Below are 17,449 nucleotides of genomic sequence, written 5' to 3' on the forward strand. Positions count from 1 at the left end.
GGTTGAGAAGGGGGGGGGGGGTGAGGGGGGGGGGTGAGATGGGGAGGGGGGGGATTGTACAACTTTATCTGTTGTTTTCGCTGTGGACTCCTGTATGCCGGCGAACCATGCAGATGCTGGGCGATCGTGTTATGTGCAGGAAGGAACTGCAGATGCCGGAGGAGGAGTTGGCTGCGCCTAACGGCTGCGGCTCTCTGGCAGTCTGTTGTCTTTTTTTCTTTTTTTTTTGTTTGTGTCGGTGTTGGGATGGTTTTTGTTTCTGTTTTTGGCTGTGTATGTGTGGTGGGGGTGTGTGGTGGGGGTGTGGGGTGGGGTGGGGGGGTGGGGCGGGGGGAAACCTTTATTTTATTAGGTCTCTTCCCCGGGGCGCGGCTCGGCTGCGGGCCTTAACATTGCCGGCGCAGCTCGGCCGCGGGACGTTTCAGTGCCCGGTGCGGCTCGGCTGCGGGCCTTAACATTGCCGGCGCAGCTCGGCCGCGGGACGTTTCAGTGCCCGGTGCGGCTCGGCCGCTGGACTTAACATCGCCCGGTGCGGCCGCGGGACGTTTCAGTGCCCGGTGCGGCTCGGCCGCGGGACGTTTCAGTGCCCGGTGCGGCTTGGCCGCTGGACTTAACATCGCCCGGTGCGGCCGCGGGACGTTTCAGTGCCCGGTGCGGCTTGGCCGCTGGACTTAACATCGTCAGCGCTGTTCGGCCGCGGGACGTTTCAGTGCCCGGTGCGGCTCGGCCGTTGGACTTAACATCGCCCGGTGTGGCCGCGGGACGTTTCGGTGCCCGGGGCGGCTCGGCCGGGGGGCCTTCCATCCCCTTGCGGGGGCTGTGCGTGTCGTTTGCCTCGGTAGGGGTCGAGCTGCCTGTCCGTGGGTGCGGGGGGAAGAGAGGGGAAGTTTTGTTGCCTCCATCACAGTGAGGGGGTGTTTGGAGTCACTGTGATGGATGTTTGTGTTGGGGTCGGGTGTCCTGTGTTCTTTTCTTTTTTGCTGTATTTTGTGTGACTGCTGAAATTTCGCTCGGTGTTGTGCCGAGTGACAATAAAGTGTTGTTATGTTATGTTATGTTATGTTATGTTATTAAGCCGAAGATAGACGCAAAAAAAAATGCTGGAGTAACTCAGCGGGACAGGCCGCATCTCTGGAGAGAATGAATAGGCGGCGTTTCGGGTCGAGACCCTTCTTCAGCCAAACATTTTATTTCCCATTCCCACACTGACCTCTCTGTCCTGGGCCTCCTCCATTGTCAAAGTGAGGCCCAGCACAAATTGTTGGAACAGCATCTCATATTTCCCTTGGACAGCGGTATGAACATTGACTTCTCGAATGTGCAGGGATACAAAACTGCAGGTGCTGGTTTAAATCGAAGGTAGACACAAAATGCTGGAGTAACTCAGCGGGTCAGGCAGCATCTCTGGAGAGAAGGAATGGGTGACTTTTCGGGTCGAGACCCTTCTTCAGACTGATGTCAGCGGAGGGGGCATCGGTCTGAAGAAGGGCCTCGACCCGAAACGTCACCCATTCCTTCTCTCCAGAGATGCTGCCTGACCCGCTGAGTTACTCCAGCATTTTGTCTCTACCTTTGATTTCTCTAATGTCAAGTAACACCTACATACTCTCTCCACCTCCCTCGCCCACTCTAGTTGTCTTACTAGTTCCGCTGTTCGCATGCTCGCATTCCTTCGTTATCACCTCTTCCCCAGCCAACAATGGACCATCTTGGACTTTACCCTTTCTTGGCCCTGCTTTGTTCTGGCTTTCCTAACCTCCAGTTCCCTCCCCTCCACCTCCACTCTGAAAAAAAGGCCTCGACCCGAAACGTCACCTATTCATTCTCTCCAGAGATGATGCCTGTCCTGCTGAGTTACTCCAGCATTTTGTGTCTATCTTCAGTGTATAGATGATATCTTCGTAATTTACGTGTGTTCATACACATAACTGATAGGAGTAGAATTAGGCCATTCGGCCCATCTAGTCTACTCCGCCATTCAATCATGGCTGATCTATCTCTCCCTCCTAACCCCATTCTCCTGCCTTCTCCCCATAACCCCTGACACCCGCACTAATCAAGAATCTATCTATTTCTACCTTAAATATATCCACTGACTTGGCCTCCACAGCCTCCTGTGGCAAAGAATTCCACAGATTCACCACCCTCTGACTGAAGAAATTCCTCCTCATCTCCTTGCTATAAGAACATCCTTTAATTCTGAGACTTTGACTCCTAGACTCTCCCACTAGTGGAAACATCTTCTCCACATGCACTCTATCCAAGCCTTTCACTATTTTGTACGTTTCAATGAGCCCCCCCCTCATTTTTCTAAACTTGATGTGGTGACCTTGCAAGCAAAGAATTTTTATTGTAACGAGTGGCATAAACTATACAAGAGTCTGAAGAAGGGTCCGCACTCGAGATGCCGCCTGTCCATTCGCTCCACAGAGGCTGCCTGTCCCGCTGAGTTACTCCAGCACTTTGTGTCTACCTTCGATTTAAACCAGCATCTGCAGTTCCTTCCTGCACATACCAGATGGTAAACCTGACGGGATGAAAGCGAAGACTATTCCTTCTCTCCAGAGATGCTGACTGCCCCGCTGAGTTACTCCAGCACTTTGAGTCCATCTTCGTGGTGATAGCGAGGGGTGTGTTTCTTTCTCAGCACAGTGCAGCCGGCGGATCCAGGATTCGCTCAATGATAGTCTCCTCTACGTACAAAAGCTCCTCGCTGGAAGTAAATGTGCAGTAATGTCGCCCAGAATGGGAGACAGACACAGACGGCTGGAGTAACTCAGCGGGATAGGCAGCCTCTCTGGAGAGAAGGAATGGGTGACATTCCAGGTCTGTAGAAGGGTCTCACCCATTCCTTCTCTCCAGAGATGCTGCCTGACCCGCTGAGTTACTCCAGCATTTTGTGTCTATCTTCGGTTTAAACCAACATCTGCAGTCCCTTGCTACAGAATGGGAGCCGGGGACTGGGATTCGGATATAGGCTTTTCCAAATGTGACGTTAAGACTTCAGCAAGTTATTCTGGAAAGGTGTGCGGGGAGGAATTGCAGATGCTGGTTTACATCCAAGATCGGCACAAAGCGCTGGAGTAACTCAGCGGGTCAGGCAGCATCTCTGGAGAAAATGAATAGGTGACGTTTCGGGACGAGACCCTTCTCCTGACTCTCGGTCCGAAGAAGGGTCTCGTCCCGAAACGTCACCTATTCATTTTCTCCAGAGATGCTGCCTGACCCGCTGAGTTACTCCAGCATTTGGTGTCTTGGATAGGACAGGTTTGGAGGGATATGGGCCAATCGCGGGCAGGTGGGACTAGTGTAGCTGGGACATGTTGGCCGGTGTGGGCAAGTTGGGCCGAAGGGCCTGTTTCCACGATGCATCACTCCATGAATGATTCTATGAACAAGCATAGAAAAACATAGCAGATAGACACAAAATGCTGGAGTAACTCAGCGGGACAGGCAGCATCTCTGGAGAGAAGGAATGGGTGTCTGTCCCGCTGAGTTACTCCAGTTTTTTGTGTCTATCTTCGGTGTAAACCAACATTTGCAATTCCTTCCTATACAAAAAAAAAGACTCACCTACACACTGGTAACGAGTGCCCATCCAAATTTGTGACCGGTGTAATCAATGTAGTTTAGTTCAGTTTGTACGTTCTCCCCGTGACCTGCGTGGGTTTTCTCCGAGATCCGAAATGCCACACGGTTAAGAAATTTAAAGAGAGGCAGAAAGATCAATAGACATCCGTGTCACAGACTGGTCACTGCGTTTTGTTAAATATTAGTGAGTGTTAGCGCGACGCGACCGAACTTGTGTCAAGAGTCACATTGATACAGCGTGGGAACAGGGCTATTTTAGTTTAACTTCGAGAATCAGCGCGGAAACAGGCACTTCGGCTCAAGGAGTCCGTACCAACCAGCAATCCCCGCACACTAACACACGAGAGACCATTTTACATTTATACCAAGCCAATTAGCCTACAACCTGTACGTCTTTGAGTGTTTAGAAAAGCGCTATATAAATGTAATGCATTATTATTATTATTAAGTTAGGAAAAGGGGACGTACAACGAGATCTGGGTGTCCTAGTGCATCAGTCACTGAAAGGAAGCATGCAGGTACAGCAGGCAGTGAAGAAAGCCAATGGAATGTTGGCCTTCATAACAAGAGGAGTTGAGTATAGGAGCAAAGAGGTCCTTCTGCAGTTGTACAGGGCCCTAGTGAGACCGCACCTGGAGTACTGTGTGCAGTTTTGGTCTCCTAATTTGAGGAAGGATATTCTTGTTATTGAGGGCGTGCTGCCTAGGTTTACTAGGTGAATTACCGGAATGGCGGGACCGTCATATGTTGAAAGACTGGAGCGACTAGTCTTGTATACACTGGAATTTAGAAGGATGAGAGGGGATCTTATCGAAACGTATAAGATTATTAAGGGGTTGGACACGTTAAAGGCAGGAAACATGTTCCCAATGTTGGGGGAGTCCAGAATGAGGGGCCACAGTTTAAGAATAAGGGGTAGGCCATTTAGAACGGAGATGAGGAAAAACTTTTTCAGTCAGAGAGTTGTGAATCTGTGGAATTCTCTGCCTCAGAAGGCAGTGGAGGCCAATTCTCTGAATGCATTCAAGAGAGAGCTGGATAGAGCTCTTACGGATAGCGGAGTCAAGGGGTATGGGGAGAAGGCAGGAACGGGGTACTGATTGAGAATGATCAGCCATGATCACATTGAATGGCGGTGCTGGCTCGAAGGGCCGAATGGCCTCCTCCTGCACCTATTGTCTATTGTCTATCCCGGAGAAAACGTGATGTATTCAAGAGAAAGTTGTTACAAGATTCAGCTCTGAGGGCTAACGGAATCAAGGGGAGAAAGCGGGAACGGGGTACTGATTGTGGATGACCAGCCATGATCATGGGTCTCACGTTGTCGACCTCCCCGTGGTGAGCCCAGTCAACTGACCTCAGTCAGGCGAACGACAACAAACAGAGACAGCAGAAGCAGCTTCATAACTTCTGCTGCCTCAAACGCAAGAAGAAGAAGCCATGGTCATATTGAATGGCGGCGCTGGCTCGAAGGGTCGATGGCCTCCTTCTGCACCTATTTACTATGTTTCTATGTAAAACCTACTCGGTGCACGGGGAGAAGGTACAAACTCCATACTCTGGGAGAGTATTACTGGGGGACCTGGGTGTCGTGGTACACCAGTCATTGAAAGTAGGCATGGAGGTGCAGCAGGCAGAGAAGAAAGCGAATGGTATGTTGGCATTCATAGCGAGGGGATTTGAGTATAGGGGCAGGGAGGTTCTGCTGCAGTTGTACAGGGCATTGGTGAGACCACACCTGGAGTATTACGTACAGGTTTGGTCTCCTAATCTGAGGAAAGACATTCTTGCCATAGAGGGAGTACAGAGAAGGTTCACCGGATTGATTCCTGGGATGACAGGACTTTCATATGAAGAAAGATTGGATAGACTCGGCTTGTACTCGCTGGAATTTAGAAGACTGAGGGGGGATCTTATGGAAACTTACAAAATTCTTAAGGGGCTGGACAGGCTAGATGCAGGAAGATTGTTCCCGATGTTGGGGAAGTCCAGAACCAGGGGTCACAGTTTAAGGATAAGGGGGAAGTCTTTTAGGACCAAGATGAGAAAACATTTCTTCACACAGAGAGTGGTGAGTCTGTGGGATTCTCTGCCACGGAAGGTAGTTGAGGCCAGTTCATTGGCTATATTTAAGAGGGAGTTAGATGTGACCCTTGTGGCTAAAGGGATCAGGGGGTATGGAGAGAAGGCAGGTACGGGATACTGATTTATTCACAAAATGCTGGAGTAACTCAGCAGGTCAGGCAGCATCTCGGGGAGAAGGAATGGGTGACGTTTCGGGTCGAGACATACTGAGTTGGATGATCAGCCATGATCGTATAGAATGGCGGTGCAGGCTCGAAGGGCCGAATTGCCTATTCCTGCACCTATTTTCTATGTTTCTATGTTTCTACTCGAACCCGGGTCTCTGGCGCTGCAAGGGCAGCAACTAATCCGCTGCGCCACCGTGGAAATGGCTGTAAAGATATGTACTCACGTTGGCTCTTTGGAAGGTGAGACACATGAGCCACGACGGGGCCAAAGAACACCAGGACTCCAAGAATCGCGAGCAGGAACCTCACCATCCCCTGCTCAGCTCCTCGGTCAGACTGGTGCACCGTTGGAGAGATGCCCGCTGTGTTCGGCAGTCGTCTGTTGATAATTACAGGTACAGGAACCCTCTCCCGCGTCGCCCAGTTGAGTTGAAACGAAAGCTGGAATCTATAGGCCAGTAAGTTTCTGATTAATAAACAGATAAATCAGCCTGTGTGATAATTAAACTGGTCAGGGCTTAAAGGAACACTTTGTTACGATTGAAGGACAGTATCGTTAAACAAGAAAACAGGTACAGAGAAGATTGACGAGGATGTTGCCAGGACTAGAGGGTGTGAGCTACAGGGAGAGGTTGAGCAGGCTGGGTCTCTATTCCATGGAGCGCAGGAGGATGAGGGGAGATCTTGTAGAGGTGTCCAAAATCATGAAAGGAATAGATCGTGTGGCTGCACAGAATCTCTTGCCCAGAGTAGGGGAATCGAGGACCAGAGGACATAGGTTCAAGGTGAAGGGGAAAAGATTTACTAGGAAACCGAGGGGTAACTTTTCCACACAGTGGGTGGTGGGTGTATGGAACAGGCTGCCAGAGGAGGTAGTTGAGGCTGGGACTATCCCATCGTTTAAGACACAGTTAGGCAGGTACATGGATAGGACAGGTTTGGAGGGTTATGGACCAATCGCGGGCAGGTGGGACTAGTGTAGCTGGGACATGTTGGCCGGTGTGGGCAAGATGGGCCGAAGGGCCTGTTTCCACGATGCACCACTCTACGAATGCCTCTATGAAGAAACATAGAAAAACATAGCAGATAGACACAAAATGCTGGGGTAACTCAGCGGGACAGGCAGCATCTCTGGAGAGAAGGAATGGGTGTCTGTCTGCCCGCTGAGTTACTCCAGTTTTTTTGTGTCTATCTTCGGTGTAAACCAACATTTGCAATTCCTTCCTGTACAAAAAAAAGACTCACCTACACACTGGCAACGAGTGCCCATCCAAATTTGTGGCCGGTGTAATCAATGTAGTTTAGTTTAGTTTTGAGATACAGCGCCCATCCAGTCCGACCAGCGATCCACGCACACTAGGGACAATTTACAATTGTACCAAGCCAATTCACCTACAAGGCTGTACGTCTTTGGAGTGTGGGATAGTTAAATGGTCAAATGCCACACGGTTAAGAAATTTAAAGAGAGGCAGAAAGATCAATAGACAGCCGTGTCACAGACGGGTCACTGCGTTTTGTTAAATATTAGTGAGTGTTAGCGCGACGCGACCGAACTTGTGGACATGCGCTCATGCATGATAAACAACTGAGATTCGGAACATCTACACAAAGACTGAAGGTCTCGACCCGAAATGTCACCTATCCCTTCTCTGCAGAGATGCTGCCTGTCCCGCTGAGTTACTCCAGTTTTTCTGTGTCTACCTTCAGTTTAAACAAGCATCAGTTTAATTCAGATAGGCTGCCTGCATTTGACCCATTTAAAGCCCAACTAGACCAAGTGGACCAGTTGAGCCCAAACCTCTCCTGCATTGGTACAGCACCCACTCTTCCCCCTCCCCCTCTCCACCCTTCCATCCCCCTCACCTCCCACCCACTCCACCTCCCTCAACCCCTTTTATCCTCCCTCCCTCCACCCCTCTCCCTCCCTCCCCCTCCCTAGGAGATAGATTTAAACTTTAAAATGTGAATAACTTAAAGAATATAACACCGATTTCAATGAAACTTCTTCCATTAGCACTAAAGGGGGCGATGGTGAGCAAGGTGGGCCTAAAATTGTCACGCTATCGTGTACCGTTTTGGGTGTAGTTCAGGAACAAACAAACAAACAAACAAACGAGAGTTTTAGTATATAGATAACATATCTGATAACTCCTCCTATCTAATGATTAATTGTACACCTCCCCCTCTTTCTCCCCCCTCTCCACTCTGTCTTCACACCCCTCCACCCCCCCTCCCCATGAATTATCCATCCATAATGTATGATCGAATGGTGTCGTTAGGAGGAGGGGGAGTTCAACGAGATCTGGGTGTCCTAGTGCATCAGTCAATGAAAGAAAGCATGCAGGTACAGCAGGCAGTGAAGAAAGCCAATGGAATGTTGGCCTTCATAACAAGAGGAGTTGAGTATAGGAGCAAAGAGGTCCTTTTACAGTTGTACCGGGCCCTGGTGAGACCGCACCTGGAGTACTGTGTGCAGTTTTGGTCTCCAAATTTGAGGAAGGATATTCTTGCTATGGAGGGCGTTCACTAGGTTAATTCCCGGAATGGCGGGACTGTCGTATGTTGAAAGGCTGGAGCGATTGGGCTTGTATACACTGGAATCTAGAAGGATGAGGGGGGATCTTATTGAAACATATAAGATAATTAGGGGATTGGACACATTAGAGGCAGGAAACATGTTCCCAATGTTGGGGGAGTCCAGAACAAGGGGCCACAGTTTAAGAATAATGGGTAGGCCATTTAGAACGGAGATGAGGAAGAACTTTTTCAGTCAGAGAGTGGTGAAGGTGTGGAATTCTCTGCCTCAGAAGGCAGTGGAGGCCAGTTCGTTGGATGCTTTCAAGAGAGAGCTGGATAGAGCTCTTAAGGATAGCGGAGTGAGAGGGTATGGGGAGAAGGCAGGAACGGGGTACTGATTGAGAGTGATCAGCCATGATCGCATTGAATGGCGGTGCTGGCTCGAAGGGCTGAATGGCCTACTCCTGCACCTATTGTCTACTGAACACTTGCGCTCGGCCTGCCAAGACCTACTGGATTTCCCGGTTGCCAAACACTTTAACTCCCCCCTTCCCATACCCACACTGACCTTTGTGCCCTGTGACTCCTCCATTGCCAGAGTGAGGCTGCACGCAAACTGGAGGAACAGCACCTCATATTTGGGCAGCTTACACCCCAGCGGTAACATTCCCAATGTTGGGGGAGTCCAGAACCAGGAGCCACACAGTCTAGGAAGCCATTTAAAACTGAGGTGAGAAAAAAACTTTTTCACCCAGAGAGTTGTGAATTTGTGGAATTCTCTGCCACAGAGGGCAGTGGAGGCCGATTCACTGGATGGATTTAAGAGAGAGTTAGATAGAGCTCTAGGGGCTAGCGGAATCAAGGGCTATGGGGAGAAGGCAGGCACGGGTTACTGATTGTGGATGATCAGCCGTGATCACAATGAATGGCGGTTCTGGCTCGAAGGGCCAAATGGCCTCCTCCTGCATCTATTTTGTATGTTTCTATTTATGAACGTAGGATTCCTTTTTCTTTTGGTTACGAACCTACAAAGCTTTCCACTTCTTTCCCTCCCCCATTCCCTGAGCCCCATGTTTACGCGCACCCACTTCTCTCCTCCCTCTCCCCATCCACCTACATGATTTCCTCTGGCCTCACAGTCGGCGCTTACAACCTTATCTCTCCACCTTTTGTCTTTTCATCTCTGGCCCTTGTGGAGAACGGAGATGCAAATGAATAAATGACGGGTCTTTGTCCCAAACATAATGGAGGGCACTGTAAGCGATTGTAGATCTGTATCTGTGGCTAGCACGCAAATAGTCGCCTGGGTTGGGCGTCATAGACAATAGACAATAGACAATAGGTGCAGGAGGAGGCCATTCGGCCTTTCGAGCCAGCACCGCCATTCAATGTGACCATGGCTGATCATTCTCAATCAGTACCCCGTTCCTGCCTTCTCCCCATACCCCCTGACTCCGCTATCCTTAAGAGCTCTATCTAGCTCTCTCTTGAATGCATTCAGAGAACTGGCCTCCACTGCCTTCTGAGGCAGAGAATTCCACAGATTCACAACTCTCTGACTGAAAAAGTTTTTCCTCATCTCCGTTCTAAATAACAGGTATAACAGGTATAACAGAGCTTTATTTGTCGTTCGGCACCGAAGTACCGAACGAAACTACATAGCAGTCATAGAAAAAAAGACACATGACCCCAACACAAACGTCCATCACAGTGACTCCAAACACCCCCTCACTGTGATGGAGGCAACAAAACTTCCACTCTCTTCCCCACGCCCACGGACAGACAGCTCGTCCCCGACCGACCCGCACAGTCCCCGCACCGGGCGCTGAAACGTCCCGCGGCCGAACCGGGCGATGAAAGGCCCGCGACCAAGCCTTGCGCAGCTAAGTCCAGTGGCCGAGCTGCACCAGGCGATGTAAAGTCCCGTGGTCGAGCCGCACCAGCGATGTTAAGTGGCCTACCCCTTATACTTAAACTGTGTGGCCCCTTGTTCTGGACTCCCCCAACATTGGAAACATGTTTCCTGCCTCTAACGTGTCCAACCCCTTAATAATCTTATATGTTTCATCTTGGAAGCAAATGGGATTGGGGGGGCGGAGAGAATGGGGGTGTGGGTAAAAAAGGGGTTGGGGGTCGGGTGTTGTTAGGGTTACCTACAATTAGGAAATTCGATGTGCCCCATCTGGATACGCTCCCATTTCTCCTCCCCCTCCCTTTCCATCTACATTCCCTAGGGGGAGTGTTTGCTAGTGCTGTCGGGGAGGATTTAAACTAATGTGGCAGGGGGATGGGAGCTGGAGCAGAGAGACAGAGGGGTGTAAAATGAGGGTAGAAGCAACAGGTAGCAAGGTGAAAAGTAAAAGTGGCAGGCAGACAAATCCAGGGCAAAAATCAAAAAGGGCCACTTTTCAACATAATCGTACAAGGGGTAAGAGAGTTGTAAAAACAAGCCTGAAGGCTTTGTGTCTCAATGCAAGGAGTATACGTAATAAGGTGGATGAATTAAATGTGGAGATAGTTATTAATGATTATGATATAGTTGGGATGTCAGAGACATGGCTCCAGGGTGACCAAGGCTGGGAGCTCAACATCCAGGGATATTCTATATTCAGGCGGGATAGACAGAAAGGAAAAGGAGGTGGGGTAGCGTTACTGGTTAGAGAGGAGATTAAAGCAGTGGAAAGGAAGGACATTAGCTTGGAGGAAGTGGAATCGATATGGGTAGAGCTACGAAACACTAAGGGGCAGAAAACGCTAGTGGGAGTTGTGTACAGGCCATCTAACAGCAGTAGGGAGGTTGGGGATGGCATCAAGCAGGAAATTAGAAATGCATGCACTAAAGGCGCAGCAGTTATAATGGGTGACTTCAATCTACATATAGATTGGGTGAACCAAACTGGCAGGGGTGCTGAGGAAGAGGATTTCTTGGAATGTTTGAGAGATGGTTTTCTAAACCAACATGTCGAGGAACCAATGAGAGAACAGGCCATTCTAGACTGGGTATTGAGTAATGAGGAAGGGTTAGTTAGCAGTCTTGTTGTGCGAGGCCCCTTGGGCAAGAGTGATGATAATATGGTAGAGTTCTTCATTAGGATGGAGAGTGACAAAGTTGATACAGAAACAAGTGTTCTGAACTTAAAGAAAGGTAACTTTGAAGGTATGAGGCGTGAATTGTCCAAGATAGACTGGCGATTGATGCTGAAAGGGTTGACGGTGGACATGCAATGGAAGGCATTTAAAGGTCGCATGGATGAACTACAACAAGTGTTCATCCCAGTTTGGCAAAAGAACAAACCAGGAAAGGTAGTGCATCCGTGGTTAACAAGGGAAATCAAGGATAGTATTAAAACAAAAGATGAAGCATACAGATTAGCCAGAAAAAGTAGCATACCAGAGGACTGGGAGAAATTCAGAGTCCAGCAGAGGAGGACAAAGGGCTTAATTAGGAAAGGGAAAATAGATAATGAGGGGAAAACTGGCAAGGAACATAAAAACAGACTGCAAAAGCTTTTATAGATATGTCAAGAGAAAAAGATTAGTTAAGGCAAATGTAGGTCCCTTGCAGTCGGAAACAGGTGAATTGATCATAGGGAACAAGGAGATGGCAGACCAATTGAACAAATACTTTGGTTCTGTCTTCACTAAGGAAGACATAAACCGTCTGCCGGAAATAGCGGGGGACCGGGGGTCTAAAGAGATGGAGGAACTGAGGGAAATCCAGGTTAGTCGGGAAGTGGTGTTAGGTAAATTAAATGGATTAAAGGCAGATAAATCCCCAGGGCCAGATAGGCTGCATCCCAGAGTGCTTAAGGAAGTAGCCTCAGAAATAGTGGATGCATTAGTGATAATTTTTCAAAACTCTTTAGATTCTGGAGCAGTTCCTGAGGACTGGAGGGTAGCTAATGTAATCCCACTTTATAAAAAGGGAGGGAGAGAGAAAACGGGGAATTATAGACCAGTTAGCCTAACATCGGTAGTGGGGGAAATGCTAGAGTCAGTTATTAAAGATGTGATAGCATCACATTTGGAAAGTGGTGAAATCATCGGACAAAGTCAGCATGGATTTACCAAAGGCAAATCATGTCTGACGAATCTTATAGAATTTTTCGAGGATGTAACTAGTAGAGTGGATAAGGGAGAACCAGTCGATGTGTTATATCTGGACTTTCAGAAGGCCTTCGACAAGGTCCCACATAGGAGATTGGTGTACAAACTTAAAGCACACGGTATTGAGGGTTCAGTGTTGAGGTGGATAGAAAATTGGTTGGCGGACAGGAAGCAAAGAGTAGGAATAAACGGGTCCTTTTCGGAATGGCAGGCAGTGACTAGTGGGGTACCACAAGGCTCAGTGCTGGGACCCCAGTTATTTACAGTAGATTAATGATTTGGACGAGGGAATTGAATGCAACATCTCTAAGTTTGCGGATGACACGAAGCTGGGTGGCAGTGTTAGCTGCGAGGAGGATACTAGGAGGCTGCAGAGTGACTTGGATAGATTAGGCGAGTGGGCAAATGCATGGCAGATGCAATATAATGTGGATAAATGTGAGGTTATCCACTTTGGCGGCAAGAACAGGAAAGCAGAGTATTACCTGAATGGTGACCGATTGGGAGAAGGGGAGATACAACGTGACCTGGGTGTCATGGTGCACCAGTCATTGAAAGCAAGCATGCAGGTGCAGCAGGCAGTGAAGAAAGCGAATGGTATGTTGGCATTCATAGCAAGAGGATTTGAGTTTAGGAGCAGGGAGGTTCTGCTGCAGTTGTACAGGGCCTTGGTGAGACCGCACCTGGAGTATTGTGTACAGTTTTGGTCTCCTAACCTGAGGAAAGACGTTCTTGCCTTAGAGGGAGTACAGAGAAGGTTCACCAGATTGATCCCTGGGATGGCGGGACTTTCATATGAGGAAAGACTAGATAGACTGGGCTTGTACTCGCTGGAATTTAGAAGACTGAGGGGGGATCTTATAGAAACATATAAAATTCTTAAGGGGTTGGAGAGGCTAGATGCGGGAAGATTGTTCCCGATGTTGGGGGAGTCCAGAACCAGGGGTCATAGCTTAAGGATAAGGGGGAAGTCTTTTAGGACCGAGATGAGAAAACATTTCTTCACACAGAGAGTGGTGAGTCTGTGGAATTCTCTGCCACAGAAGGTAGTTGAGGCCAGTTCATTGGCTATATTTAAGAGGGAGTTAGATGTGGCCCTTTTTGCTAAAGGGATCAGGGGGTATGGAGAGAAGGCAGGTACAGGCTACTGAGCTGGATGATCAGCCATGGTCATATTGAATGGCGGTGCAGGCTCGAAGGGCCGAATGGCCTACTCCTGCACCTATTTTCTATGTTTCTATACCCTTTCTCTGGCTTCACACTTCGCACCTCTTCGACCCTCATCTCACACTTGTCGTTCTGTCATCTCAAGCTTCGCAGAGAGTTCTTCACTCATAGGCTGGTGTGCAAGGCCCCATCGGACCTTTGCCAAACATCCTTTGCACCACCTCGCCCAGGATTCACAGCAACTGGGACCTCAACGCCTGTCGTCTCGTCGCCCTTTCTCCCGTCACGCAGCGACCCTCTGTGGCTCCGGTTTCAACATACTAGGAGCAAGGAGAACCAGCTGGGAACAGACATCGCCACCTCCTCAATTCACCGTCGCACCGAACACCACAGCCCCACCCGGCTCGGACACGCCCCGCAAAGAGTGGGCCGCCCTGAACCGGCTCCGCACAGGGGTCGGCCGGTTCAACGCCAACATGCATCGTTGAGGGTTGCGTCTATCAGCAAACAGCGCAGCACGGCATGTCCGACTGCACTGTTCTCCGCCCCTCTCTGCCTCAGAAGGCAGTGGGGGCCAAGTCTCTGAATGCATTCAAGAGAGAGGGACTCTCTCTTAAGGATAGCGGAGTCAGGGGGTGTGGGGAGAAGGCAGGAACGGGGAACTGACTGAGAATGATCAGCCATGATCACATTGAATTGTGGTGCTGGCTCGAAGGGCCGAATGGCCTCCTCCTGCACCTATTGTCTATTGTCCCCCTGGTGAAGGGGTCGACCGCACGGCCCTCGACAACAGCACATTGCACTGGCTACAGCGCCTGGAGGGCGTCACATAACTCCTGCTGCCTCAAACGCAAGACGATCTATGTCCAACCATCATTCTATCTCCCCCACCTCACCCCCCCCTTGTCTACATCTCATTATCAACTCGCTATGCCCTTTCAGTTTTCCAGCTTTCTCCCCCTCCCCTCCCCCCCTCCCCCCCTCTCCCCCTCCCCCTCCCCCCCTCTCCCCCTCCCCCTCCGCTTCCATCACAGTCAGTCTGAAGAAGAGAGCTAGATAGAGCTCTTAAGGGTAGCGGAGTCAGGGGGTATGGGGAGAAGGCAGGAACGGGGTACTGATTGAGAATGATCAGCCATGATCACATTGAATGGCAGTGCTGGCTCGAAGGGCCGAATGGACTCCTCCTGCACCTATTGTCTATTGTCTAAGAGCTCCGAGCCCAAATCAATGTCCCGAATCAATGCTCCTCCAGAGATGCTGCCTGACCCGCTGAGTTACTCCAGCACCCTGTGCCACACATTCATAGCCTATTTCAGGAAACATACAGAGGGTTAGGGGAAATAGAACTGCAGATGCTGGTTGAAATCGAAGGTAGACACAAAATGCTGGAGTAACTCAGCATGACAGGCAGCATCTCTGGAGAGAAGAGAAGAGAGATCAGTCTGAAGAAGGGTCTCGTCCCGAAACGTCACCCATTCCTTCCCTCCAGAGATGCTGCCAGACCTGCTGAGTTACTCCAGCATTTTGCGTCTGCCTTCAACACACAGAGGGAATCTGAACATTTGACATGATTTGAGAACTTGCATTTTGCGGGATAGCAGCCGAAATAGCTCAGTTGGGAGAGCGTTAGACTGAAGATCTAAAGGTCCCTGGTTCAATCCCGGGTTTCGGCACGGATCGTATTACTTATATTAATGGATGCGCGGTTTACGATGCTGCTTTTGCGGGCGCCACGGCCGCTAAAAGTCACTGGAGTAACTCAGGAGAAGTTGCCGGAGAACTTCTTCAAAGTAGCCATAACATTTCTCAGTGGATCATACAAAATGTACTGTCAAGGAACTGCAGATGCTGGTTTATACCAGTGATAGACACAAAGTGCTGGAGTAACTCAGCGGGTCAGGCAGCATCCCTGGAGAAAAAGGCGTCTTCACCCCCTACTTTCAGTCTGAAGTCAGAGAGTTGTGAATCTGTGGAATTCTCTGCCTCAGAAGGCAGTAGAGGCCAATTCTCTGAATGCATTCAAGAGAGAGCTAGATAGAGCTCTTAAGGATAGCGGAGTCAGGGGGCATGGGGAGAAGGCAGGAACGGGGTACTGATTGAGAATGATCAGCCATGATCACATTGAAAGGCAATGCTGGCTCGAAGGGCCGAATGGCCTCCTCCTGCACCTATTGTATATGTTTCTATGTGTTGCAAGAACAGCGGGCCTCGTGGCGCAACGGTAGCGCGTCTGACTCCAGATCAGAAGGCTGCGTGTTCGAATCACGTCGAGGTCATTACCGTGCTGATGGATTTTATTATCAAGTTTCCTTGTTTCCTTCTTGAGTCTTTCATACCTTTATTAATAGCCACCCCTCGAGCCAGCACCACCATTCATGGCTGATCATTCTCAGTACCTTGTTCCTACCTTCTCCCTGACTCTGCTATCCTTAAGAGCTGGTGAATGCATTCAGAGAATTGGCCTCTTCCACAGATTCACAACTCTCTGACTGAAAACGTTTTTCCTCATCTCCGTTCTAAATGGCCGACCCCTTATTCTTAAACTGTGGCCCCTTGTTCTGGACTCCCCCAACATTGGGAACATGTTTCCTGCCTCTAACGTGTCCAACCCCTTAATAATATTATATGTTTCAGCATCTCTGGAATAAAGAATAACTTCGGCACATATTATTTAACTCCATTTTCGTATTCTTGTAGAAACTGCAGATACACAAAAAGATATAAAGTGCTGGAGTAACGCAGCAGCTCAGGCTGCATCTCCGGAGAAAATGGATAGGTTGCCTTTTGATTCCCAATCTGAAGAAGGGCCTCGAACCGACACCTGTCCATGTTCTGCAGAGATGCTGCCTGACCCGCTGGGCTACTCCAGCGTGGGTAGCGTGGCCGAGCGGTCTAAGGCGCTGGATTAAGGCTCCAGTCTCTTCGGGGGCGTGGGTTCGAATCCCACCGCTGCCATCACCGTTTTAAAAAGCGAGAGGGGAAAAAAAGGTGGAGAACTGTTTTGTCTGTACGGAGTTTGCACGTTCTCCCCGTGACCTGCGTGGGTTTGCTCCGAGATCCACAGTTTCCTCCCACACTCCAAAGACGTGCAGGTTTGCTAGGTTAATTGGCTTGGGTAAATGTAACAATTGTCCCTAGTGTGTGTAGGATAGTGTTAATGTGCGGGGATCGCAGGGGCGGCACGAACCCGGTGGGCCGAAGGGGCCTGTTTCCGCGCTGTATCACTAAACTAAATCTCAGCACTGTGAGTCCTTTCAACATTAGATTTTATTTAATCAGGTCACGGGTGAAGGCCGTCGGCTGACTCGCCTCAACAATTGGCAGCTGTATCAACATTGACATTATATCTGACGACATGGGTTTTAAATATCTGCAGGGTGTGAAATTTAAATGTTCCAATGACTCAATGTAAGAGAAAATATCCCAGTTCCCGGAGGGGGGATCTGCTGGTCGAGTGCGGACTGGGTGGGCCGAAGGGCCTGATTCCTTGCTGTATCTCCCAAACTAAACTAAACTAGTAGGCAGAGAGTGGGAGATTTTTAAAGTGGTGGCGAAAATTAAAGGGATGCCTGTTTCTTGTTAGAGCAGGAGGTAAGGAACCTTGGATGATAAGACAAACAGCCGAAATAGTTCAGTTGGGAGAGCGTTAGACTGAAGATCTAAAGGTCCCTGGTTCAATCCCGGGTTTCGGCATGGATAGTATCTATATAATAAAACTCTTGTTTGTTTGTTTGTTCCATGACCTACACACCCAAAACGGTACACGATAGCGCGACTATTTTAGACCCACCTTACTCACCGTCGTCCCTTTGGTG

General features: G+C 49.4%; 1 long non-coding RNA gene and 4 other non-coding genes across 6 annotated transcripts in view; 4 read left to right on the forward strand and 1 right to left on the reverse strand.

Moving 5' to 3' along the window:
- The window catches only part of LOC144610726 (uncharacterized), a 16,955-nt gene extending 3,092 nt beyond the window's left edge, over nucleotides 1–13,863 (reverse strand). The window contains exons 1-2 of one of the 2 annotated variants that reach the window (XR_013549447.1): nucleotides 13,737–13,863; nucleotides 6,068–6,291 (exon numbers count right to left, since the gene is read on the reverse strand). This is a non-coding gene — a long non-coding RNA (uncharacterized LOC144610726). Of the gene's footprint in view, nucleotides 1–6,067; nucleotides 6,292–7,088; nucleotides 7,276–13,736 lie in introns of those variants that run through there. The other variant, XR_013549446.1, reaches the window with a different exon arrangement.
- A 1,371-nt stretch (nucleotides 13,864–15,234) lies between these two features.
- Nucleotides 15,235–15,307, forward strand: trnaf-gaa (transfer RNA phenylalanine (anticodon GAA)). Its single transcript has one exon. It is a non-coding gene; the product is annotated as a tRNA-Phe (tRNA).
- A 531-nt stretch (nucleotides 15,308–15,838) lies between these two features.
- trnaw-cca (transfer RNA tryptophan (anticodon CCA)) lies at nucleotides 15,839–15,910 on the forward strand. The gene has a single exon. It is a non-coding gene; the product is annotated as a tRNA-Trp (tRNA).
- A 597-nt stretch (nucleotides 15,911–16,507) lies between these two features.
- trnal-aag (transfer RNA leucine (anticodon AAG)) lies at nucleotides 16,508–16,589 on the forward strand. The gene has a single exon. It is a non-coding gene; the product is annotated as a tRNA-Leu (tRNA).
- Nucleotides 16,590–17,254: 665 nt separating this feature from the next.
- Nucleotides 17,255–17,327, forward strand: trnaf-gaa (transfer RNA phenylalanine (anticodon GAA)). The gene has a single exon. It is a non-coding gene; the product is annotated as a tRNA-Phe (tRNA).
- The last annotated feature ends 122 nt before the right edge of the window (nucleotides 17,328–17,449 follow it).

This window comes from Rhinoraja longicauda, chromosome 37 (assembly GCF_053455715.1).
Source record: "Rhinoraja longicauda isolate Sanriku21f chromosome 37, sRhiLon1.1, whole genome shotgun sequence".
Lineage (NCBI taxonomy): Eukaryota > Metazoa > Chordata > Chondrichthyes > Rajiformes > Arhynchobatidae > Rhinoraja > Rhinoraja longicauda.